At 35.3% G+C, this 27,491-nt stretch overlaps 1 protein-coding gene across 2 annotated transcripts in view; it reads left to right on the top strand.

Annotated features, from left to right (window-relative positions):
* The window catches only part of SYT1 (synaptotagmin 1), a 572,761-nt gene that overhangs the window by 170,942 nt on the left and 374,328 nt on the right, over nt 1-27,491 (top strand). For both annotated transcript variants that reach the window (XM_066368502.1, XM_066368501.1), the window contains exon 3: nt 6,696-6,756. The gene's annotated coding sequence lies outside the window, so the exon portion shown is untranslated. The remainder of the gene's footprint in view (nt 1-6,695; nt 6,757-27,491) is intronic.

Genomic DNA, 27,491 nt, shown 5'->3' with positions numbered 1-27,491 from the left:
AGAAAAACAGAGATGATGTCTTGAGAGTGAGTTTAATGCAAGAAATCACTAATTTTCTATTGTATCTCTGCATTGTTCCCCAAATAAATGTCAAATAGAGAAAACTGAAGACCACTTCTTCTAAGCTATGGTTTTTGTCATGGCTGGCCCTGAACTTCCAGCCTTCTGCTAGTGCTGAACTAAACTTGAAAGATAGCAAAGCCCTAAAGTTGAACCAATCAGCATCAAACGTTAAAGATCTCATGCCATATCCCAACATCATACTTATTTGCTCCATGGCACTTTGCTGTGCTTGAATTTGCAGCATAACAAGACTTAAATAAATCATTTTTTTTTCTTTCAATCTTAAATCTATGTATAAGATTGCTGCCCCACTCTCCTCACTCAACCTAGAAAAATTGGGAAGGCTGAGTCAACTTATTTTTATTGCTTGTCATTTACCAACAGCTTCTGTCCTATTAGGAAATGTGCAGTTTTCACAGCTACCTTGGAGCCCTTTTAAAGGTACTTGTTTGGTTTTCTTTTTATAAAGCCAGAAATTATGCAAGCATTTATTTTATCCAAATATTCTCCACAGTCTCTAATTGTTGTGGCACTAGAATCTAAATCAAAATCAAAGCCTTTTGAAAATAGTCCTGTTCATTTGTGTTCTCTCTCCCTGGCAAAAAAAAAAAAAAAAATTCACCCCTTGGTGCCCACAGAGACACTAATTCTGCCACCTCTCACCTTCCAACTTTCTTATAGGGATATTACCGCAAGTAGTCTTGATATGAACACAGAATTTTAAGAAATACTGTGTTCTGTTCTGACAAAGCTAGAAAAAGTGGTCTTTGGTAATTTCTGCAATGAATCAGATTGAAATGGCAAGCTTATTTCAAGTTATAGTTTTAAATGCTTTTAAGGATACCTGACTAGAACTTTCTAGTTTAAAAAATAATAAAATAGTATCTGCCTAGGGAAATAGGATGATGAGAAGAAAGCAAAGTAGGGGCTTTCAAGAAGTCCCAGGATAACCAGCCATGCTTGATGGCCAAGAAGTCACTTTGGGTAGCTGCCAGTCAGTATTCTGGTTCATTTTCTGAGCTCCATGGACAGATGAACATTTACTGAGTGTTGACTCATTTTAAGTAGCATCTTATCATAAGGGATCACACAGAGCATGGGCTCCTCTAGTTGTCAATATAAAATTGGCATAGATGTATCTGGGAAAACTAATGAGATCATGTGAAGTGAGGGATAACTGATGTGTAACAGAATGTAAGTACTCGACAAGCTTGTGGGAGAGAAAACATGAGGAAGCCAATGTTGACTATCACAGTCTTCCTGGAGGTGTCAGCTATGGTCCCTGCAGGGTCTTGAATTAAGTTACATGAATTTAGTTGATGAAACTATGGAACCTATGAGTTTCTTCAGCTTTCTTTTCTCTAAATTGGGCAGTGCCCTTGTAAAAGAATATTTACATAAATTCCTGCCATTTTGTGGCTTCTTTTGAATACTCTTCAGTACCATTCACCTGGGGATACTAGAGGTGGAAGCAGCAAATGTGGAGAGTCACTTTGATCCTAATAAAAGAACAGATAAAGATTTCTACATCTGAATGCCTCTATCAATGGTACATGTAATTGTCACTTAATACATACAAAAACCATAAATCACGCTTTGCATTCTCTCTTCTATAGTAAAGCCTCTTTCAATAGAATTTACTGCCCATTACTTGCATCAATATATTGCTCTTTTATTCATCTTTTTTACTTTTCCCCATTTCTCTTCATTTAGAACTCATTTCAGGTTATTCTCTTCTATAAAAACATTCCCAGTGCCCATTTTAATAAACAGAACCATTATAGAAATACTTAGAGCTGAAGGGCACCTTAGAGAATCACCTTTTCTCTCTCTCATTTCACAGCTGACATAATTGAGGTCAAAATAGATTAAATGATTTGCCTAAAGTCATACAATAGATAGACGCACATGCCAACTGGGATTATATGACACTAAATTTTACTTTTGTCAATATATAATACTATTCATTCAATATTCATTGATATGGCAGACACTGTTCTAGGGGCTGGAGGCTAGGAGAGGTCCCTAGAGCATAATTTTGCTCCTGTCACAAACGTTTCTGCAGGGTTCTTCTCACTTAGGTGTGCTCACCGTGACTTCCTATTATACCTTTTTATTTCAGTAGTTTTATTTCTTCACGTTTTGATGGTGTCCTTATCTTCACTCAGTCCCAATTAACTTCCCCGAGCTTCTCATTTAATTCCCATCATCCTTTTCAAGGAACAAACTGGCTCTCTTGATTTAATGCCATTCTGCCTCAATCTCCGCCACCCCATTGAAAAATAATTATCGTGAGTATAATGAAAATGTTAAACATGGTTGAACCCAGCATGTGGTTATGGTAACTCTGACTGCTAACAAATGTTTTAGAATGTATTGACTTGGATAATAAAGTGTCACAACAGAAAAATGAGTAGACCCTCCATCTTGCCCTCCCGTTTTCAATCTTGGTTGGTAAATATTTGATTCTGTTAGAGTGAGGACAGGCTTGTAGACTTAAGCCTCCTAAATGGCTCTCAATGGTTATACACAAAAGAGAAGAAATAAAAAAATGTCTTATGCCTTAAGTATGAGGCATATCTTTTTGGCCTCTACATTCTTATCAAAGAAAATCCATATTCTGCATTATCACCTTCCTACCACAACGTCACAGGTACCTGCACTGATCGCATTTATTTATGAAACATTTGTTTGTGGAACATTTATTTGTTTACTCTAGTACTTGATGAATTCTCTTCCTTTTACTGCCTAATGCCATCCAATAGTCATCCATATAAATGTCATTATCTTTTATTGCTATAGACAGAATGACATATCTTGTGCAGATACTAAAAAAATAGCAGTTTATTTTTAATAATTAAAAGACAATTTAATAGTCTGTTTTTGGTAATGTTTATTTTTCTGTTTCAAACTCACAAAAACTGCAAATTATATAATAAGTTGTCATATGCCCTTTATCTAGATTAACCAATTGTTTATATTTAGTCCTCTGTTATTTTCTCTCTCATTATATACTATATATACACACACACTATATATATATATATTACATATAATACTTATTGATGTGCTTGTATATACACAATTCAAATATTTTCTGAACAATTTTGAGAATAGTTGGGAGACATGAGACATGATGTTCCTTATCCTAAACACTCTAATATGCATTTCAGTGTATTTCCTAAGAACAGGGCATTCTCACCTGAATAGGCAGTGGTGCAGTGGATAGAACATTGGCCTGGGATGCTGAGGACCTAGGTAGGAAACCCTGAGGTCACCGGCTTGAGCGTGGGTTCATCTGGCTTGAGTGCAGGCTCACCAGCTTAGGCAAGGGGTTGCCAGCTTTAGTGTGGGATCACAGACATGACCCCATGGTCACTGGCTTGAGCCCAGAGGTCACTGGCTTGGGCTTGAGCCCAAGGTTGCTGGTTTGAGCACGAGGTCACTGGCTCAGCTGGATCCCCCAAATCAAGGCACATATGAGAAAGCAATCAATGAACAACTAAGGCACCGCAACTATGAGTTGATGCGTCTCATCTCTCTCACTTCCTGTCTGTCTGTCCCTAGCTGTCTCTCTCTCTCTCTTTCTCTCTCTCTCACTCTGGCTAAGAAAAAGAACAGAACATTATCTTACATTACACAGAACAGTTATAAAACACAGAAAATTTATCATAGCTATAATACCATTATATAATGTATACTCCATACTCCATCTATTGTTACTATACTCTTATTAATAGCTACTTGTTTCTATTGGTTCAGGGTTTAATCTAGAATCATATGATGCATTTAGTTGTCATGCAATGCTTCATTTTTTGTTTGTTTAAAAGCTTACATTCAGTCACTAATAACCTAGATGTTGTCCCTTTTTAAAGCAACCTCTTCTTGCTGACTGTTGCTCCAAGAATAAGACTTTAAGCCAAAAGATGTCTAAAAAAAATCCATTAGGATTAGTGATATCTGTGTGGAGGAAATGGCACATCAACTCTGTAACTATATGTTAACCCGAAGTTTTGGCATTTCAGTAGGAGGGACTCTAGGAAAGAGAAAACTAGAGTTGGTCAACACTGCAGTTTTGAAATAACTTGGGAAACAGATTCTGTTGCCATTTCAGCCTGCTGTGGCTAATAGAATAGTGTTTACAAGGGACCATGTCCACAAGGATTCACAGTGCACACATTAAATCCAACCCTATATAAATGTTTACCTCAGTATGATGTTAGTGAGAACTAAAAATCAATTTATTTTCATCAAAATAAAATATTTGAGATATTTAAGACAAAGTTTGGAAGAAACTATTAGTTATTTGTCATTCTTGAAAGTAAGTCCCCGTTAAAAAAACACAGTTTTGCAATTGTTAATGCCAACATTAAATGAATACAAATAGCACCCCTGCAAAAAAAAATAATAATAATAACAAGAAGAGTCAACAGTTTGTAGTATTCATGATGCCTAAACCAGGCAGTGTTCTGATTATATTAAAAATAGAATTGTGATTAAGATTTCAGTAGTTTATTTCTGGCCACTGTTGAGCAGTAGTAATCTCTGAATCTCATCGTCTTGTTTTGTTTTGTATTTTTTCCTCCGTGCCAGGCCATCTTCAAAAACTGGGTAAAAAGAACATGAAAGAGCTTTATTGACTATGAATGCATAAAATGTTCTATGAAAACTATGCAGACCTACCTAAACACATGCAATTTTTTTAAAGATTTGTATAAACACTTAGAAGTACCAGGTCTCAATACTGGAACTTGGTCCAAGTCAGACATACCAATGCCCATTACATTACTGAAAAGCCAGATAGGTGAAAGAAGGTGTGAAATCATACTGTGCTTTTTTTTTCACTGTTTCCCTCTAAAATAAACAGAGATGTTTATATGTGCAAGAGAGAGAAATTAGCTACCAGAAAAATACTAGGCACATCTATATTCAGCACGCAGATTAAAAATAAAATCATTGTTTGTCCCTTACAGAACAGGCTTGCTCATTCATCCTTGTGATAGATATGCATGCAAAACCAAAAGGAAATCAAATCCCTGCAGATGGCTCATAAGTCAAAAAAACTGTTTAATCCTTTCAATGCATCCGTTAGGGAAGCCTGCCCCTTGGTAAGTAATAATGTACAATATATAAAATGTCAAGTGATCTCTTAATTCTTTAGTAGAACACCTTTGTTTTCTCTAATGGGTCCTCCCCCCATATTTCTTGCAAAAACCTCTGTGTCACTCTGATACCTTAATATCTACATTTATAGAATTCTGCTGTAGTTTTTGTTTTAATGAAAGAAAGGTGTCAGTAGACAGAAACTATATACAAAAATCTTATCTAAAATAGATTGTGACTCAATGTCATATTTTAAAAGGAAGCCAGACAAATCTAAGTATATTTTAATATTGCTTTTCCTAATGGATTTTACTAGAAAACTGTTGAGTTTCAAGCAGGAATTAAAATGAGAGCAGACCTTGGAGGCTTAACCATTGAACAGATGCAGTAAATACAGCTCGGAAACTAAAGCTGTCACTTCAGATCTTTTCCGCTGGGTACCTATGTCAGCCCATCGCCAGAGCTGCTGGCATCATAGCATCTTTGTTGATTCTGTGGAAGATAGACATTGTAAGAACCCTTACAAAAAAGTAGCATGCCTATTATGAATCTATTTTTATATATTTTATTCTTTCTTGGTTTCCATTCTACCTAAATTTTTTCAAGTAAAAATAATGAGAACTTATATATAAAATGGTACCTATCTCTAGCACTGTGAAAATGTTTCATTTGTGAGTTGCTAACTTGTCAAACTGAATCAGATATTTTTGACATCTTTAGTACATTAAAGCAATTCCTCATATTGACTCTTATAAAGACTTAATTTTCTAACTCTATAAAATGGAAGTTATACTTTTTTCTGCAATGATAGGAGATTGTTTTTCCCCTTACCCTTGATGGGCTTCTTTGATATATAATCTACTACCTATCTAGATTTATGTAGATCGATCTATCTATCTATCTATCTATCTATCTATCTATCTATCATCTATCTATCTATCTATCTATCATCTATCTATCTAACTATCTATCTATCTATCTGCTAAATAAATAGTTTTTGGTTGTATCTGGACACTGATTTGGCTCTGAAAATAGGCAAATATGTGTAATATATTAAAGGGCTCCTAAATTTAGTGAAAATGTAAATATAAAAGTAACATGTATAAGATTGATTTATAGTAATCATATTGATACTCAATATAGCACTAGACATTAAATTGACTAATAATTCTAAGAGTCTTCTTTAATGAATTTAATAATGTAGTGTTCTCTAATAATGTCTGACTAGATTAGTATCATTTTAGTTTTCCAACTGAAAACCTATAGTGTTGACAGCATGGTTAAATCAGCGTGTAAACTTCTCACAGATTCTTGGTCTCTAGCTCTTCAAGCTGCCTTTAAAATTCTTATCTATCAATCTAATACTAAGTATACATATGTGATATTTTACTGTATTTAGATGTATGCATTGAAAGGCTTTCAAGTAAAATATTAAATCATAAAATTTATCAATTATATTTATGACAATCTGAAGTGATTTTGAACTATGTGTAGTCACCTAACCATTGTGCATATTGTTTCCCTTTTAGAGAAAAAAAGTAACTGAAAGAAAACAGAAAACGAAAATACCCCAGAATTTCTGACAGAACAGTAAGTACTTTAATGACACAATAATTATACTAGAGTTTCTAACAATTAGATCTTACAAATTTCTCTTATAAAAAATATTTACCTTTCTATTTTCTAAGAAAATAAATTAACAAACTAAGCAAACAGAGCTTTGTACAACTCAATTTCAGTTTACTGGAGTAAACTGAAAATTACTTATCCTGTAATCCCCTTAGATAAGAAGCCAAGGTAATCCTGGTGATACATCTATATGGCGGGAGATGTTTATGTTGATTCCATCCTATCTTTTCACTAGCATCATATCATTTTAAAGTCTAAAGAAGAAAAATAAGTAATAAAATTTAATCAGAGTGCCTCACATTTTCTGTATGGGATACATTTATTCATTTTGAACAAAATTTGAAACATAATCAATACGCTTGGTGTTTTTATAGGCATTAACATAAACTTATAAAACAATGGCAACCATCTGCAGTCTTAAAATTTATAGCTTCATCTCATTAGTACATTTCTTTTCCATCTTACAACCTAACTATGATGTGTATTTTCTAATATAGCTATTATTTGATAGTAATAATTATTTTCCTAAATATATTTTTATTGAACAAGTTAAATGCATTCTTGGTATCATTTTTATGGTAAAATTTATAATATTGTAATGATTTCCTAGATGTAAATATTATAAGTTTTGATATGTGAATATCAAAATAATTTTTTTATAAGATGGATAGAAAAATCTACATTGATGACCTATTTTATATCACTTTTAATGGCACAGTTATTTTGAAATAAGTTTGCAAATGCAGTTTGCTAAAATTTTTAAACAAACATTAATACAAAATGTAGTGAATTAACAAAATGATAGAAATATAAGTGTTAAGGATATGTGATACAGAAAAATTTCTAAGTAATTTTTGTAGCCTCTAAAAAACTTTAATATATAAATTACATTTAATTTAAATGATTAAACATAATTAATTATGTTTATAATGCTGCAACTATAACTTACCTTAAATCTATTTATATCGAGAAAAATAGTGAGAGAAGAATGCTTCTTTACTTCCCTATTAATCATGTCCAGCTTCACCTTACACAAAGCAATTAACCTCACTTTTTGCTGTAGTTATGGATGGTCATACACTTTAAATATTTAAATCTGAGATTTATAAAGCCAAAAATTTTAAAAAACTGCTTCTTCATTTGAAAATTAAATTCCAGAGATGTGAAATAGTGTTTTGAGGTGACAGAGCAACAGAGCAAAATATGAATAAGTTTATACATATTCTGGGTATAAGAAAGATATTTTAATACTCAGAGTTATTTATCTTGTAAAAAAAACAAAAACAAGCTCTCCCAGTTTGAATAAATTGCAAGATATGAAATAAATTAGCAATTTTTTGACATTTTTTTTCAACATCTTACTGACCAGAGAGAGTCAAGTGTGACACTCAGCCAAAATAATAAACATTTCTCAATACCTAGCAATTATCCCACAAGAAGACTAGGCACTCTTTAAAGTTTCATTTTTGTGTGTGTCATTCAGTTGTCAAACAATTTCAATTCTGTACATTACTCATTGTAAAATAGTGAATTTGTAAATGACAGAATTTTTAAGCTCTTTATACAAGAGCCAAATAATATCTACCTTACCCCCTCACAATTTCTTAGTATCTTATGATAATTTCACTGTGAAAAGCCATCAGTAGCTATTTTTCTGATGATTTAGCAGTAAGTGATTTGGTCTATTTGTCAGGTATGACTTATAAGTTATTTTATTTGAATTGTAATTTTCATAATTGTATTTAAATTTGATTTAATCTTGCAAACTTTGGAGGGAATGGATTCCGGTGATGAGACCTGCTGCCTGGAATAACCCTAGAGATAATACTGTACATGTCTTCAAGAAAGGAACCATGCCTTCTCTTGGTGCATTGATGGTTTGAGGCAGTTTATCTTTCCAGTCTTTAATTGTCATTTATTTATCAATTACATGCTAAGTCACTCATAAATAACTACAAAGAGTAAGGACTCCCAAACCAAACCCAAATAATAAAAAAGTGTTATTTATTCTTTAACATTTTTATAAAATGTTGTTGAAGAGAGCTATGCTGAATTAAAATGATAATGTCAAGTCATAAGTGTGTGTGTGTGTGTGTGTGTGTGTGTGTGTGTGTGTGTATATATATATATATATATCATATATCTAGAATTCCAAAGAGTTCATGAGTTAGAGGAATCAGTACATTGAATAAAACATGATATAAAGTGAGAACATTGGCTAATATAGTGACTATTTTTCTTGCCTTTATCTATAGAATATGTATGTGTTGTAAGCCCATAAATAATAAATGAGTTTTACTATTTGTATTTGAACCAAACTTATGAGAGGTTGATAGTATTGAAAGCCATACATATCTCCTTTAATTTTTTCCCAAAGCCCATAGCTCAAAAACAATTAGGTAATGATTAAAATATTACTAAAGATCTTTAGAGTGCATTGACCTTGTATTACACAAAAACTTTTATGCTTAAGAAAGTTAAGGAAAATAAGGAAAGATACAAAAAAAGAAACATTGGAATTGTACTTTAAAACAATTGTTCTCTCAATGGTACTTACTTTTAAGAACTTCATGGATGGTCTCTCTATAGACTCTGAATACACTAGATAATAATAATAATAACAAAGATAATTCATTTAAAATGCATTCAGAAGCTCAGTAATACTTCTTGGAAAATATTCATATTTGAGACTTGTTAAACCTTTTAAAATACTGCTTGAGGGTTATGTTCTACTACAAAGCATGACTATTATTGACAATCTCTCTTTCCTGGCATACCTAATAGAACCAGAAGTGTACAGTAAGAAAGGTACCATTGGAAAACAGATTTTAAGTAGGAAAGTGTTTTTGTGGTTCATTAGAGAATAATTATTTGCAAATGCCCCTCAGAAGTTTAACTTAGTCAAACCTTTTTCTGTTTGAAGTAGCAAGTCCTTGTAATCAAAAAGTATAGATGTATGTATAATATATAGTAGCATAGAGCTAGGAAAATAGTCTAATAACCTCATTTTATATACATTATCTCCTTTAATATCCTTATTTATAGAGAGATAGATTAAGTCAAGTCACTTATGCTACCTCTGAATTGCTAGTGGCAGAATCAAGAAAAATTCTGGCTCAATTAATCACTCTCTATATGTTCTCTCTATCATATTAATTTATACATATTAAAAACAAGGTTCTTGAATTGGTTCAAGAAGTCCCTTAAAATTTAAACTTCTTTCAACCAAAACTCTAATGAAATTTTATATGACTAACTCTGCCTAGTCTCTATTACCTTCCCCAAACTTTATTTTGATAGCTCATTTGGATGATGTTTAAGTGGAAAGAATTATGTACACACACACACACACACACACACACACACACACACACACACTGTTAAGGAATCTGACTCTTGGCTTCATCCAACTCCCCTTCCCATAGTGAAGACTCTGATATCATAAGCAAAGGTAATGACATTCAAGATCACACACCTCTAAAACTGTCGGATGATCATAATACATACATACAGTCTGCCATCAACAACAGTTAAGCAATTACCTCTTTGATTATCTGTTTTCTTATCTGGGTAATTTAAAAAAAAGAAACCTTCCTAGTCTACTTTCCAAGACTCTCTTAGATCAAATTAGATGTATAGGGATCACTGCAGTGATGTTTAACTATAAAATTTAGCTATAGCCTTGTTATATAAAACCTTACATTATATCAGTATAGTGAGAACATTTTTGTGTGAAAATTTGCCTTTACAATTTTGGCAATACAATATATCAGTTACAAGTGTTGCTGATTGATTTCTGTTTTAGACAATAATGGTCATTGTTTGGCAAATAAATTTGTAAAATTTGTGTTTTTTGAGTTTGCTCACTTTTATTGTTAAAAATGGCACCAAGCAACCACATGTGTGCTTGCCTTCAGAGCAGGGCAGTTGATTGCGATTGCATTTCTGCTTAGGAAGGGCCATTGTTATGCTAATGTGTGCTGGAGGAGGGGTCTTCTGGGCCCAGGTAGTTTTTTAGAAGGAAGAAGAAGGAGAAGAAGAAGAATCCAAGATGGAAGGAAGGAGAGAAAAGCCAGTTTTGCAGAGTAAGAAGCCATCTTGGCAGATGGGGAACCAGAGGTGACTGAGACTGGTGGAGGCCTTTGATTCTAGGAAAAACCGGATGAGTCAGTAGCTTTGGGAGCCCTGAATGGAAAGGGAAGTCTTTTCCTGCTGTGCGTTTACTCGCCAACCAGCTGTGAGGCTAGAATGAAGGAATGGCCCACCATTTTTTGGCTCTACTGTTTCTTTACCATCTACCTGAATTCAGCGAGAACCTGCAAGTGAATGGCTGTGGGGGCCATGGCTGCTAGCCATACAATGCTCCAGGAAAAAAAAAATTCCCTTTTCTTTGAATTTATAATCTACCCTTAATCCTAATCAACTTTCTTAAGCATGGGCCCAAGTGAGTTCTTATATAAAAGGAAGAGAGTTAGGAAAGGAAAGGGGGATATTTATAGGGTTCTAAGCTTCTGTCAGATGCTCTAATAATTATAGGATTAAATTTTAGGTGTCAAAAGAAGTCCTTCTATATTATTACAGTTTTACAGGTGGTGAAAATAAGAACTGAAAGCTTTAGAAAATTAGCCTAATTAGTAAACAGCAGAGCTACCGTTTGAACTCAGGTCCCCTGATTACCCCTTCTTTTCCAAGTTGTCATTCTTAACTAAACACATTACAGCCTGACCAGGCGGTGGTGCAGTGGATAGAGCATCAGACTGGGATGCAGAGGACCCAGGTTCGAGACCCTGAGGTCGCCAGCTTGAGCACGGGCTCATCTGGTTTGAGCAAAAGCTCACCAGCTTGGACCCAAGGTCGCTGGCTCAAGCAAGGATTTACTCGTTCTGCTGTAGCCCCATGGTCAAGGCACATATGAGAAAACAATCAATGAACAATTAAGGTGTTGCAACAAAAAACTGATAATTGATGCTTCTCATCTCTCTCCGTTCCTGTGTCTGTCCCTGTCTATCCTTCTCTCTGTCCCGGTAAAAAACAAAACAGAACAAAACACATTACAACCAGTAAAGGCAAGACATATTCCACTTTGCTGTATGAATGATGGCATGGTGAGGGGAGGTGGAAACAAGGAATATAGCACTTTTAAAATGTCATTTGTCTATGCAAAATGCATGTGATATACATATGATATTACTTTACTGCTTATCGCCAGTAAATATTATATTACATCATGTGTATTTGTCCTTCAGATGCTAAAATTAAACCAAGATAGGACAATTTAATTATTATAAGACAGCTATCTTTAGATAGAACAAGTAGAACCAAAATTGAAATGGAGAGCCGTTAAGTATCAAAGGTCTTCTAAAGGAAAAAAAAATTGCATTTATTTTGTTTGTAATGTAAGTAACAATAAACAGGACATTCATTATATGTTCTTAGATTTTTATGCTTACTCCATTATCTGGACTTATTCCCTTTAAAAGTTTTGGTACAACTTTGGAAATTCATTCCTTTATATATTCCTCATTCTTTGTTCAATAGCTCAGTATGGGAATGAATAAAGAACACCCTCTGTCATCGAGTAGCTTTTAGTTAGAGTAATTACAAATATTAGACTACTCACTTGATAAAGAAAATAGTACTACTTTGACTTACTGTAGAGTAATAGACTAATTTTTAAGTTACTCATCTGATTTATTATGGTCAGAAACACTTTATGTTTTTATATACCAAATGATTGAGAATTTTGTCACTTTCTATGGAACACTGGGTAAGATAAGGTTCCCATAATTATTATTCATGATAAAGCTAAGCTATTTCATGACTACTGGTATTTTTAAAACACTAAAGAAGGAGTCTCCTTTAATCTTAGATCTGTCTTTGAAAATTCACTCTCTGTTCAAATTCCAGCTCTACTACTAATTAGAACAACAAGAAATAGGGCATTTTAGTGGACCTCTATATGTTTTAATTTCTTCATTGAGTATTTGTAATAATCAAATGAGTTAAAGATATGCAGCGATTTTTATTTTTATTTTTTACATAACAGTATCATGTTGGTAGTAGGTGCTATATTAAAGTTAACTATTATAATTATTGGAAAAAATTAGTCTATTACTTCTAGAAACATAAATCTTTAATTTGGAAACTCTCATTGATATTATTTTTTGTTTTGGAAACTATCATCTTTCATGACAATGAAATATATTGAGTTTGGAAAAGATGAAATGAAAATGCTTTAAACCAACAATATTTTTTTCCTCTTAAATTTTTTTTTATAAATAAATTTTTATTTTAATGGGGTGACATCAATAAATCAGGGTACATATATTCAAAGAAAACATTTCCAGGTTATCTTGTCATTTAGTTCTGTTGCATACCCATCACCCAAAGAGAGATCGTCCTCCGTCACCCTCTATCCAGTTTTCTTTGTACCCCTCTCCCTCCCTCTCTCCCTCCTCCCCTCCCCCCACCCCCCGTAACCACCCCACTCCTGTCCATGTCTTTTAGTCTCGTTTTTATGTCCCACCAATGTATGGAATCCTGCAGTTCTTGTTTTTTTCAAGAACATGTTATCAAGATTCCACCCTTCTGCTGTAAGTGATCCGAAGTCATCATTTCTTCTAGCTGAATAGTATACCATGGTGTATATGTGCCCCATCTTCTTTATCCAGTCTTCTATTTTTTTTACAGTGATTAAAAGCCTTTAAGCAACCAACAATATTGTTTTAAAGATATCATGTAAGATCTAAAATTAATAAGATTTTAAACAAATGAGTCAGCTATCTGAACAATTAACTAATTTTGATTTACTGTAACATTCTGGTTGATTTACTTAATTACCTTCACCGGAGCCTTATTTTGGGCTTGCATCATTCGGTTTTATAACTAAGATTGTTGGCAATGGCTGAATTAGCAATTAGCTGTGTTCAGGTTCTGTTTCGGCCACTTACTTGCCGTATGACCTCGGGAAAACAGTTTAACCTCTTTGCCTCAATATCTCATCTCTAAAAAAAAAGAAAATAAATCCTAGGTAAAGGTTTCATAGATTTCCAATACAGTTGACCTTTGAACAACACAGGTTTGAACTGCATGAGTCTACTTATTTTCCAATATACTTACAGTTGGTCCTTCACATCTCTGAGTTTCACATCCATGAATTTAACCAGCCGCAGGTCAAACACAGTATTTTCTAACCACAGTTGGAAATCCATGGATGCAAGTGGCTGGCTGTATCCATTGTTCCATGCTGTTTTATTGAAGGAACTTAAGCACTCAGGGATTCTGGTATCCGCAGATATCAGTCTCCTGTGGATTCTGAGGAACAACTACAGTTAAGTTTTTTGGGAATCAAAAGTTATATGTGGATTTTCTACTCTGCAGAGGAGGTCAGTGCCCTAATTTTAGCATTGCTCAAAGGTCAATTGTCCATGTTTATTAGGTATTTATTACAGAAGTTGATAAAATAACATCAGCAAATAGTAATTCTGTTGTTATATTTGCTATTAAAGATAACTCCTTTGCAATATAAAGGGGCATTCTTTTAAAACTATAAAACAGATTAAAGTGTGTAGGGAATAAAGAGGAAGAAAAGTGTGAAGGATGTTTAGAAATCTTGAATGCAACATGAAATCTGTGTTTTGATACAATAGGATGTATGTAGGCATGCTCTAGGAGGATTCTACCATGATCTCTCTCCTTGGAGGCCTCTTCCTCCTGAAAGTAACTACTAAAATTAGTCAAGGTCAATAGTATGACTCTTTCAAAGAGGTCAAAAGTAAGACATAACCAATTATCTACTAAATATATATATATATATTTGCAAATAACAGTTTTTAAATTTTGGAGTAGATAACCAGAAGAAAGGTTGCTGGGTTATATGATAACTCTAGTCCTAATTTTTTGAGGAAACTCTATACTCTTTTTCATAGTGGCTGTTCTACCAGCAGTGAATGAGGGTTTCTTTTTCTACACAACCTTTCCAACACTTGTTATTACTTGTTGATAATAGCCATTTTAACAGGTATGAGGTGGTATCTCATGGTTATTTTGATTTGCATTTCCCTAATAGCTAGTGAATTTGAACATCTTTTCACATATCTCTTAACCATTTTTATGTCTGTTTCCCCTGATGATTTATTAAAGATGTGGTACATATATACAATAGAATACTATTCATTTTTAAGATGAAATACTGGTATTTGCAAAAACATGGATAGATTTTCAGAATATCATGCTAAGCAAAATAAGTCAGACAAAAAAAGTCAAGAACCCTATGATTTCACTCATGTGTTATGTGTTATATACAACTGAGAGCAACAAATGAACAAACAAGATAAACAAAAATTTATAAACACAAAAACAGTATGGTGGTTACCAGAAGAAAAGGGGGAAGGGGACATAATAAAGGGTAAAGGGGTCAAATATATGATGACAGAAAAGATTTCACTTTAGGTGATAAACTCAATGCAATATACAGATGATGCATCATAGAAATGTGCACTTGAAACCAACGTAATTGTATTGACCAATGTTATCACATAAATTTGATTTTTAAAATGTTCAAAAGGAACACCTGAGACATTTTGACTGTCTTCATAGGCCCTTAAGTAAGCTGATTCAGTATGCATTTTGGTGGGACTGGTACCGAAAAAGTCTTCTACTCTTCCAGAAAAGTATTTCCTTTGGAATAAAAAATGGAGTTACTGTATTTTTATTAGATAAAATCAGCACCTAATCACACTGAAAACTGAGCAAGTTTTCAGAAATAAATTACATCTAATGCGTGTTATTACATGTACCATTTTAAAGGACAGTTTTATATCAGTTTATGATAAATAGTATACTCTCCATCAAGCAAATTAAATAAAATTTAGTATGTGATATCAGAAACTTAAATCACAAAACTATTTTCTTACCAAGAATGTCTCTAACAACAACAACAACAAAAGCTTATTTTGCTGCTTTGTTCCTCATGATAAAGAATATTTTGATTTTTCTCCTTTTTGTACTTTATTTTCTGTTAGTAGATTTCATATCCACCGCTTTCATTTGGCTCTATCATTTGAATTGTTCTTTTGCAAATACTGTAAAAATACCTTTATAATACTGAGGTGGAATAGCAATACTAACACCATGCCTCATTTCTGTGATTAATATGAATTCCTTTACACTGCTATTGTTTTCATTTTCCACTTTCAAAAGAATCCTGGAAGAGCCTATGTTTGTGAACTAGTACAAAATGTTTGAGAGTGAGGAAATAATGCCTCCAAACAAGTAATCAAATTGCATTGATTTTCTAATTCAGGGACCCCCAAAGTGTTATTGTATAAATTTACAGTAGTCTAAAATAATTTTAAGACTAATTCTTAGTAGCTGCTTTGTAAGTTGCTCAAGGTTTTTGCTTATCCATTTTATGTTTGAGTTTAGCATTGATATGATTTGCTATAACATCTCCTGGGAACTTATTTATTTTTTATTAGGTATGTGATATTTGAACTATGAAGAATTTAATCTTGGCTTTTCCTTTCCTTTTGTACTTTAAGATGTTTTTTCTTACTTCAGAGAAGCTTTTCTTTCTTTCTTTCTTTCTTTCTTTCTTTCTTTCTTTCTTTCTTTCTTTCTTTCTTTCTCTCTTTCTTTCTTTCTTCTTTTCCAAGTGAAAGGTAGGGAGATAGAGAGATAGACTCTCAAATGAGCCCTGATGAGGATCCACCCAACAACCCCCATCTGGCTGATGCTTTGCCCATCTGGGCTCATGCTTACAACCAAGTTGTTTTTAGCACCTGAGGCAGAGGCTCCATGAAGCCATCCTCAGGGCCAGGGTCAGTGCTCTCAATCTAATTCAGCAATGGCTGCAGGAGGGTAAGAGAGAGAAAGAGAGAGAAAGAGAAGGAGAGAGAAAGGGGAAGGGGTGGGTGGAGAAGCAGAGGGTCGCTTCTCCTGTGTGCCCTGTGTGCAGACCAGGAGTTGCACCCCTTACGTCTGCATGTCAGGCGACGCTCTACCACTGAGCCAACCAGACAGGGTCAAGAACCTTTTCTTAATGCCCCCCAAATTATGTCTTAGAATTTTATGTATTTGATAATTTTTATAATACCATTTTATTATGGAATACAAGGTTTTTTCTTTGTCTGAGTTATGCCTATTAACATAATTCTAGAAAAAAAAATGGTTTGCATACTGGGTTAATTATTAATATATCTATTGTTTTCAATGATGAGATTTAAACAATTATCAATGTTTCACAAAAAGCCAAGCCAAATTTGTCATTAAGTGAAACAGCTGAAATAATGGAATGAATATAGGCAGTCCTCAACCAAGGGAAGAGTTGTGTAAAAAAAAATTCATCTTAAGATGTTTTCTTTCCATTTCATAAGATGGAAATTGGCTCAGTGTAATTGCACAAATGAACCCGTGAAAACCCCCAGATGCTGCTGAGCTGCAGTGTTTACAGCACTGGAAATGGGACGGGAGGATGACCCGGGGACGGGAGCACAGTGTTGCTCCATTTTTCCTGCCACTCCATCAACCAGCCCCACATTTGAAAAGCAAATAAAGCTGGCTTTCCAGACTGCTCACTCTCTTTCTAACCTTGACTTTTTTCTTAAGTAATTCAGCTTCCCATCTAATATTCTCAAGTAGCTGTCTCTTTAAAGTGGTTTTGGCTTCAAATTTCCTACTTTTACTCTCGACCGAAATGCCTCAATACAGCTGGTATGAGAAAACATCGAGGAATAAAGGAACTGGGTCAAGTATTCAGACCAGCCCTGCACTCTCTCCGCTCGATCACCCGCTGGCGCAACTGCTAACCCAAATGAGCAAATGACAGAAAGGCCTGCAGGCGGAGTGAGGTCCTGAAGTAGGGAGCTTTGGGTGGTGTGTGTGAAGATACTTGGGGACAGGAACAACAGGCCCTGGAGGCAGTGTTCCTAAACTGCTCCTGAGGTGTGGTAGAGTTCCTCCCAATCGTCTACTTAGGAACCAGAATTTTCTTATTTTAACACCTGCAAGTTTCCCCAGTGGTGCTTGTGAGGCTTGTGATAGAAGCTGTGTCAGTGAGGTGTAGTAGGCTAGAAATTATTTTGCTTTTTTCTCCTGAAATGTAACTTATATAAGTATGTGACTAAATAATATTATTTATCTACATTTTATTTTTTTATTTCTTTTAAGCACCAAATGATGAAAGCATCAATTCATGAAGTAAATATTTGGGTCCCCTTAATATGAAGAAAATTACTTTATTTGCACCATTGCCTTATTTCAGGCTGTGCTAAGAAACGACCATAGGCTAGGTGACATGTGGACAACAGGAGCTTACTTCTCACGGTTCTGGAGGCTGGGGCTGAGGCCCCGGTGCCAGCCCGCTGTGTTCTGGAGAGCTCTCCTACAGGATACAGACTTCTCATTTTATCCTCACACGACGGAGAGGGCGGGAGAACCCTGGGGGTCACTTTTTATAATCCTAAGGGCTGCCCTCTCATGACCTAATCACCTCCCCAAGACCCCACCTCCTAACACCATCACATTGAGTGTTAAGATTTCAACATGTTAATTGTCGGGAGGGGGCACAAACATTCAGTCCGCTGCAACCGTTTATACCACTCATACTATTACATAACTCAGATCAAGGAAATCTTCAAATTTTAACTTTTAATATTTATAATTCTGGATGTAAATATAATTAATATATTTTCAGTAATAACCCTGTTAGATGTGCTCAAACAAATGCTAGGCTCCTTCTGTGCTGTGGGGCCGGCTCAGTGAGACCAGGACAGCCTGCGGCGCCTCGTCCTGGGTATGGCCGTGCTGCACAGCGGCCGGCCTCTGTCCTCGGTCCCAAGGCAACCGCAGCCACCAGTGACTGAAAATCACTTCCTCTGGAGAGCTTTACATGTCATTTCTCTGTGAAGTTTATATTTATATTCATATTGTGTAAATGTGGAGACTGATATTCTAAGAAGGAAACCTTCTTGAGGTACAAGCTTATCGTTTTCTGGGTTTTGTTCATTTGTTTTTGCCAAATAAAGCTAACCCCTGTATTCTTAGACACACAGATTTCACGAACTAACACTGCAGTAACGTTGAAAGAGCTGCTCTCTGCACGAGAGGGGGAATCCCCTGAGTGTGGCAGGCAAATGGTCTCTATCTCAGGACCTGGCACCGAGTAGGTGCTCAATGCTAGCTGAATGAAAGTGACGTTTTTTACCCAGATCTGCCACCATGGTGGCTTTATAAAATTCTCTTTTCTCTTATTTTTCCTCACTAACCTATATTAATCTACATCTTCAAACACTCCATTACAATAAGCTTTCATTTTCAAGAGCTATATCCTTAGCCTTATACAAACCTACAATTTATTTTTACCTGTTTAGAATTGTAGTAAAATATACAGAACATAAAATTCACTGTTTTAACCATTTTTAAGAGGTGTGAGTACATTCACACTGTTGTACAGTCATCACCTCCAAATTTCCACGTCCATTAAACAATCACCCCCATTCCCTCTCCTCACAGTCCCTGGAGGCCACTGTTCCGCTTTTTGTCTACCCAAACACTCTGTAAGTGGAATGATGCAGTATCCGTCCTGTGTCTGACTTATTTCACTTAGCATAGTGTCTTCAGGATTTTCTGTTTTGCAGCACATGTCAGAATTTCCATCCTCTTGAAGCCTGAACAATATTCCATTGTATGTCTCTACGACATTCTGTTTATCCATCTATCCTGTAATTGAATAGTTTAGTTGTCTGAAGTGGAATATTTTTGCCAGTTCCCAAACTAAAATGCAAATATAGACATGCCATACATTTGTGACTTTGAGGATGTCTCCTTTTATTACATAAACCCTAAAATTAATCCCAGAAAACTAGTTTTGTATAGGCAATCAGTAGATTAAATAGATGAGTTTAAGATAATTTAGGGTTTCTAAGTCATAAATATACCACATTTTAATTGCTCAGGCTAGAATTAGCCAATCTTTATTTGATTATCATATGTTCTTATATGTTTTACACATTGAGTGTTCCTTACAAGATTTGCCATTAGGGTATTTTTAAATTGCCGCTTCTCTAAAAAAATAGAATAATGGGGGGAGAGTGTTGTTGATTCTACTGCTACTATTTAACTTCTAATCTATGTATTAGGCAATATTATTATTGAAGAATTACCAGATAAACCTTAAACAAAAAGAAAATATTTATTCATTCCTTTTTATTTTCAACAAACATTACTTATGTGCTTATTATTAATTTTATAGCTAGCATTTTTTAATGCAAGATACACACACATATGTATCTGTATATATCTTGTAATACGCCCACTTTATCATTGCATTACAGACAAGAAAGCTGAGGATCAGAAAGTGAGTTTTACAGTTAATAAGTGACTGAGCTGTAATTGAGATCAGGACTTCCAGACACAGGGCTGGTGCTCTCTGCCACCTCATACTGCCCTCTACGTGCCGTGCGTGGTGTTACATGCAGTACAAGACACTAGCTCTACCTTTATAGCGTGGTTCATAATAACATTTGTTATTTTCTTACCTGTTGGGCGAGACTCTAGCTGCTTCCCAAGGTCTTTGTAGCTTTAAGTTTCTGCAGTGAGGGAATTTCACAGTATTGTTACACTTTTGGTTAATTGTTTTGTGTTTTGCTTGGGAGAGACAATACTGATAGTGTCCTATTGATTTAGATGTTTTCTGACAGTAGCTGCCTACCAGGTTTGGCTTCATTGACTTTTCAATGTTCTGTTAGAAATAAATTGCATGTACAATTTGATATTGAAAGACATGGAAGGTTCCCTACTGCGCATGAAGTTGGAGCAGCCCTGAGCTGTGGGGTGGTGAGTGCTCGTTATCATTCTGAAAATCACCTTCTAGTCCTGAGCTGTTGTTGTGAAAGACTTGCCTTTTCCTGCTTTTATTCCTCCTCATTTTATTTTTCTATGTTTCAATGCACCTATTATTCTTTGAAGGTTTAAACATTATTCTTAGAAATCCCCCATACTAAAACTTGAAATATAAAGTCATAGGTGTTGTATTATTATTTATTTATTATTTTTAACATCTGAAATTCAAGATAGTGTGAATTACAAATAATATAAATACTTGCTTTATTAATCCAATTTAAAAGAAATCTTACTTGTCTGATTTTTTTAAAGTTTGGACAATTAGAAATGTCTGTTATAAGCATTTGCACATATTATCTTTAATTCTGACAACTCTACAAGGTAGGTATCACACTCCATTTTACAGATGAGGAAACTAAGACTCTGAGAGGTTAAGTCATTCGCACAAGATCATAAAAATTACTTCTATCTTTCTAATCATATTCGACTTCTAGTTAACTAACCTGACAATAATATCATTTGGCTTTACAGAGCACTTCACAGTGTGTATTGTATTTTCACATCGGGTACTTGTATTAACCTCACAGAAATGCTAACTATACTTTGTACCCATCTTACTCTTTGTGAAACCATCTTGAAAATCTAGATTCAGAAATTGATTATGAATTTCCCTGTGCAGAAATATTGCTCTTTGTTAAGTTATCATTAATTGTAATAATGGCTTACTTTTTACCATTACTAGTTTATGAGGGGAGAGGTGGCTGTAGAACTTGATTATCAATGCCATTAAACAACTTTGGGGATTATGCTTACCTAGGCAATAGTAAAAAGTGGAAGCATAATAACCTCTTGAGACCAAACTTCTATGCCCCAGAAAACTATGTAGAAAATATATGCATACTACTATTTTTTGCTATCTCCTACCAGGATCCCAGCCCACAGCCTCCTTGCCCTGTAAAGACATTTTAGTCAATGCAGCCTATTGTCATATCTCCATATAAATCAGAGCATCCTATCCTTCAATATGAATAAATAAACATGGGGAATAAGGAGAAAAAGGACACAGACATAAGGAACACCTTACAGTATTACACAAAGATAGAGTAACATGAAAATGAGTAGTAAGTATGTTTCTTATGATTAGTTCCAAAATTCAATAACATTAGATTGTCTGAAATAACTTACAGATAAAAGTACCAATTGGGCAATGGGAAGAACAAATGAAAATATGAGAGATTAAGTAGAGAAAATATTAAAAACAAGCAAACAGATAAAGTCACAGGTATGCTACCCTCCAATCCCCATCAGAACATAAAAATACCCTACTCACTATTTCAGAAAGTACCATGTTCTTTCAAACACCAGAGTTTGGGTTTAAGAGTTTGACCCCACTTTTCTTGACCTGACCTCCTCCTAGGCTGAGTTAGTTTTTTCCTCTCTTCTATATTTGCAGAGCATCTAGGACACACCTGTACTGTAGCATCCATCTGATCTACTGGATATGAGCAAAGTCAGCCAGCAGTCGAGTAACCTAGCCACTCTCTCAGCCCCACCACTCCTGAGAACAACGCAGCACTTTGAGCACTATGTCTTGCACACAGTAGATAATTCTATTCAGCCATTCAACAGTACCAAACCCTGTGCTCGTGCTGAGGGCTCTAATCAATGTTTGAAGAAAGGAGGAAAGAAGAAAGGGAATGATGAAGTTAAGGAATAGAGGAGTTAAAGAGACATAAAAAGACAAAGGGAGGAAAGAGGGAAGAAGGAAGAAAGGGAGGGAGGGTGGGAGGAAGTAAGGGAGGCCAAAGATGTAAGTAAAAATATAATGATTTAATCTGTAACAGCATTTCTTATGAAACATTAGTTGTTTTCTTTTAGCAAAAAAATTTATTTGAAAAATATGTTTCAGAGTGCTTCAGAAATCACAGTGATATAATGGAACTGAGTTTTATATAAGACTAGAAATCTAATCTTAGATGTTTATATTTACACTAATTTGGCAATTATTTTCTTATTACTAAAATATTTTCACATTCACATATGAAAGAGCTTTGTTCACTGTTTCACTAACAAATTTTAGAAATACTCTTTTTATATGTTTTTATAATGTAACGAAGTCGGAAGGCCAAAAAATTTTATCTGCCAATCTACAAGTTAGTACATTAAAATAGTCCTAATCAACGCAAATTCACCACATACATGTGTGAGTATGAGAGTGGGTGATGTGTGTGTGTGTATGTATGTGTGTGTATGTTTTCTTTTTCATCTCTGTGAGACTGATTATGCTAATTTATAATAGTGTTCCTCCCATCCAAGTACTAACCAGGCCGGACCTTGCTTAGCTTCCGAGATATAATAGTGCTCCTAATAGGAACTAACTACTCCACCATGTAAATACCATTTACTATTCATTCTCCTGCTAAGGTATTCTGGAGTTTTAGTTTCCCATTGTTTTTACTCTTAGCCCTGCCCTCGTCAATCCTGAGAAAACCCTTGATTTTTCTGTCACTTCTAGAGCTTCCAGGGGTTTCATGCTGCCAATCTGCTGTTCCTCATGCATTCCAAATTGAAACCCAAGCAGAGAGCGTGTATCCGAGGAGATTTCCTTGCTCTGTTAATGACTGAGACTTGTTTCCCATTCTTACCATACCTCTGGCAGACAACATATCAAATAGAGCTGCTATTTTATGTTTCTTCTATCTCTTTGCTACTGAAAAGCATATATCCCATTAACAATTAGCAGTCCCTCAAGTCAAGTAGATAAACCGGAAAATAAAACATTTTGAGAAATAAAGTTACGAATGATTTTTAAATATTTATTTTATACTTTACCCTTGAACAACCTGGATATTATGAGCACTGACCCCCCCACCCCTGCTGCACAGTCAAATATCCACATATAATTTTTGACTCCCTCCCCAAACTAAACTACTAATAGCCTACTGACTGAAAGCCTCACCAATAATATAAATATCTATTTACATGTATTTTGTATGTTATATGCATTATATACTGAATTCTTACAACAAAGTAAGCTAGAGAAAAGAAAATGTTAAGAAAATCATGCCCTGGCCGGTTGGCTCAGCGGTAGAGCGTCGGCCTAGCGTGCGGAGGACCCGGGTTCGATTCCCGGCCAGGGCACATAGGAGAAGCGCCCATTTGCTTCTCCACCCCTCCGCCGCGCTTTCCTCTCTGTCTCTCTCTTCCCCTCCCGCAGCCAAGGCTCCATTTGAGCAAAGATGGCCCGGGCGCTGGGCATGGCTCTGTGGCCTCTGCCTCAGGTGCTAGAGTGGCTCTGGTCGCAACATGGCGACGCCCAGGATGGGCAGAGCATCGCCCCCTGGGGGGCAGAGCACCGCCCCTGGTGGGCGTGCAGGGTGGATCCCGGTCGGGCGCATGCGGGAGTCTGTCTGACTGTCTCTCCCTGTTTCCAGCTTCAGAAAAATGAAAAAAAAAAAAAAAAGAAAATCATAAGAGAAAATACATTTACAATGTTGCACTAATAATATTTACCAATACCGTAAGTGTACATCATCTCATCATCTGTTTAAGATGGATTGTCTGTCAGCAGCTACATAAATATTGTCTCATATGACACAAAATACTGTATATGTTATTCTAAGACATCAGAAGTGAAAAGATAATGTGAAAAAGAAATTCATATTTATTTGTACGTGTAATAAATCGTGCCCTGACAATGGAGAAACAGCAATATGATTGCTTGGTAAGCTGCAGTGGCTTTGTGTTATTGATAGTAAGGGGAGCTCTAAAAATTTTCCACTGTATTTATTGAAAAAATTTACATATAAGTGGACCCATGCAGTTTAATCCCATGTTGTTCCAGGTTCAATTGTAATACCTTAAAATGTATCATAATTACTGCCCAATTTCTGAATCAATCTGACCAACTACTCTGTTGAAACTTTAAGGACAGTCAAAAGTGTACGAGAAAGGAACATTTTTTCATTCTTTGTGTGTTTATGTGCATAGAAGATGCTGTATGAATTGGTTTGAACTTTCCTTCTTTTCATTATTTTACAGTTTAATTGACAATAAGCAGAAAATTAAAAAGGATGAGAAAATAAAGGAGAGAAAGGGCAAAAGGTAGTGCTCTCGATGAAGGGTTGCAAAAATTACAAAAGAGCCAAGTGATTATGCACAAGCTAGCAGAGGAGATATTCAACAAAAATGAATTTGGTTACGGAGAGGGAGGAAAAGACACATACACAACCACGTGCATGTGCATATCACCCACACATGACGTACTGATCACACACGCCCACAAAATCATGTGCATAGACTCCACCACACACACATCAAACACACAAAGAAGCACAGACTACACATGTGCTCATACACTCACAAACACAGATACATGAAATTTATGCTCTCAACTTAGTTAAGATTTAATCAGAAGCTAGGTATCCCACAGTAGCTTCTCTTGATCACCAACACCCTAGAGGGGGCTCACAGCCGCCTAAGAATGGACACGCAACCAGACCTGTGAAACTCAGTCATTTTTGCAACACTGCATTTCTTATATACCAGTGCATGGTATCATTCTAGGAAATCTTAAATTTATAATCTGCATACTTCTTATTAACATCTTTTAGTTCTGAAACCAAACTCAGTGACATCTCAAACTGAACTCAGTGGCATTTAGACAACGTGTCACCTAGGGAGAGAGAGCCAAGGCAGTGCTCAGGAGACATGAGTTATATTGCATTTCCAGGCACTAAATACCAAGGGTTATATTTATTCTAATACTGAATTTATATAATAAGAATAATTAGCCTTGTGATGAAGAATAAATGAAATAATGTTTGTAACACATCTAATATAAGGGTACATACAAAATGCTCAAAAAAACATAAAAAGCTGAGGCATATTTTTATCTGTTAAAATTGATGATTTCCCCCGTTTCTTGGTTTGATTTCCTTCACATAATCCAGTAATTTAGATCCTAAATAAACAATTGCATTTTACAATTTAATTACCTTTTAATGCCCTAAGAAATATTAAGGGCTACTGAGTTTACATTAATATATCTCTGAAATTGTAATAAAACTTTGAAATTTCAAGGATGAACTAGAAATACACCTTACATAAGTTGTACTTATCTGATGCCTCAAGGTAGTCAGTATAATGTGCCTTTCAATGATCTATTCATTCACAGAAACCTTCCTTCTCTGACAAGCCCCTTAAGTCGTGATTCACCCCAACCTATAAAACTAAACACGTTTTTTTTAAGTACAGAGATTTAAAAACATTCTTTGAGATGTCAAGAAGAGAATAACGTGAAAGATGTTAGTGAAAGTAGTGTTATGTTGTATGTTATGTTGTGTTATGTTATGTTATGTTATGTTTGTTATGTTATTAAAAGCATATAACTCTTGCCTGTCCATTCTTTCAGATGTTTCTCATACAAAAAAATACAGTCCTTATGTGTATTGAATTTGTATAGTGGACTTTAAATCCTGCTTCCTGTATTAAGCAGAAAAATTAAATTATGGAACAGTGGAATTGGAATTTAAAGCTATGTACTTCAATGCCATTTAAATATTAAAGATATTAGAAAACTATATTGCTATACAGGCATTTTTGAAAGTTAGTTCTAGGTCTTTCTCTTTTTTTAACCTTTAAGCTGCTTTACTTGGAGTCCCTAAGAGAAAAGATTTTTATAAAGCTAAGTATAGATGAAAACCATAGCCCTCCAAATGGCTTGATATGAACTTTGAAGCAAACAGCTAACAAGATAGGAACTCAAGCAAGGCCATGGGTGATTCTTTGTTGCAGTTAGTTTGTAAAGAGACCTTGTAATGTAACTTGCTGGGGTTTCCAGGTAAAACATCAATACCAACTGTACTTTCAAGCTCGGTCGAGCAGGAAGGCAGAGTGGAGAAGTCAGGCTATGGCAGCACTCTCTGAACTTGAAAGGTCCACCTAAACTTTCCCAATTCTTTATCCTAGCTTACAGTCTCTCCTAAGATCAAACTGCCCTGGGCTACAAACAGAGACTCAGAGAATATAACCGGTCAAGGCCACACACACCAAGTAAAATATGCCATGTACTTCCACACCTCAGGGTTGAGTGGGATCGTTTGGCAGCATCGCCTCTACACTCTTCATTTCTACAAGTGCACAGCCGTGCTGCAAGCCTGCCACAGGAAGGCAGGCAGGAGTCTGTCGTACCCAGAGCTCCTGCCATGCTTTGGATTTTGTTCTTACTAATTCGGGTTGTAGTTGCAAAAAGCCAGGCCAGAAATGACCTTTGATTATTGTATAAAACCCAAACACACTTGTCAAACCCAACCATGCAAAGCAGGACAAATTAAGTCAACTTTCACTCTGGTTTTGTGCCGATCAGAGTGAAGCCTCTGGTGGGCTGGACAGCTCTCTTTCCTGCTTTCAATTTCAGGGAGTCCAATTAGTAAATCAAACTTTAAAAAGCTGTCTAAAATAATTAATTAGGTCATAATCACTCAGAAGCATATTTTATAGTGTACCGTAATCTGGTATCTGGTCTAAATGCTTGAGAAGGGTATCAGTTTCATTATTAAAGAATTAATTATAATTGAGCCTAATCCTTGGGAGATGGAAGATAGAAAAAAAAAAGAACTCCAGGGAAAACGTTTTATATATGTGAAGGAGATAAATTCTTTCTGAGCTCAAGGGTACTATTATAGATGTGCTCTGGAGTTATGTTATGCTTACGGTATTATTTCTTTTTAAAACCTTATAAACATCACCCAACAAATGCCTCATAGGAAAAAAGGGCCGTCTATCTGAACAGGTTTATCACATGTGGACAACTGATACTCCTTCTACTCTACCTTCAACATTTTCACTGATCA

This window comes from Saccopteryx leptura, chromosome 2 (genome assembly GCF_036850995.1).
Source record: "Saccopteryx leptura isolate mSacLep1 chromosome 2, mSacLep1_pri_phased_curated, whole genome shotgun sequence".
NCBI lineage: Eukaryota > Metazoa > Chordata > Mammalia > Chiroptera > Emballonuridae > Saccopteryx > Saccopteryx leptura.
The sequence above is the reverse complement of the archived record's forward strand: the minus strand, read 5'-3'. Positions and strand labels throughout refer to the sequence as shown.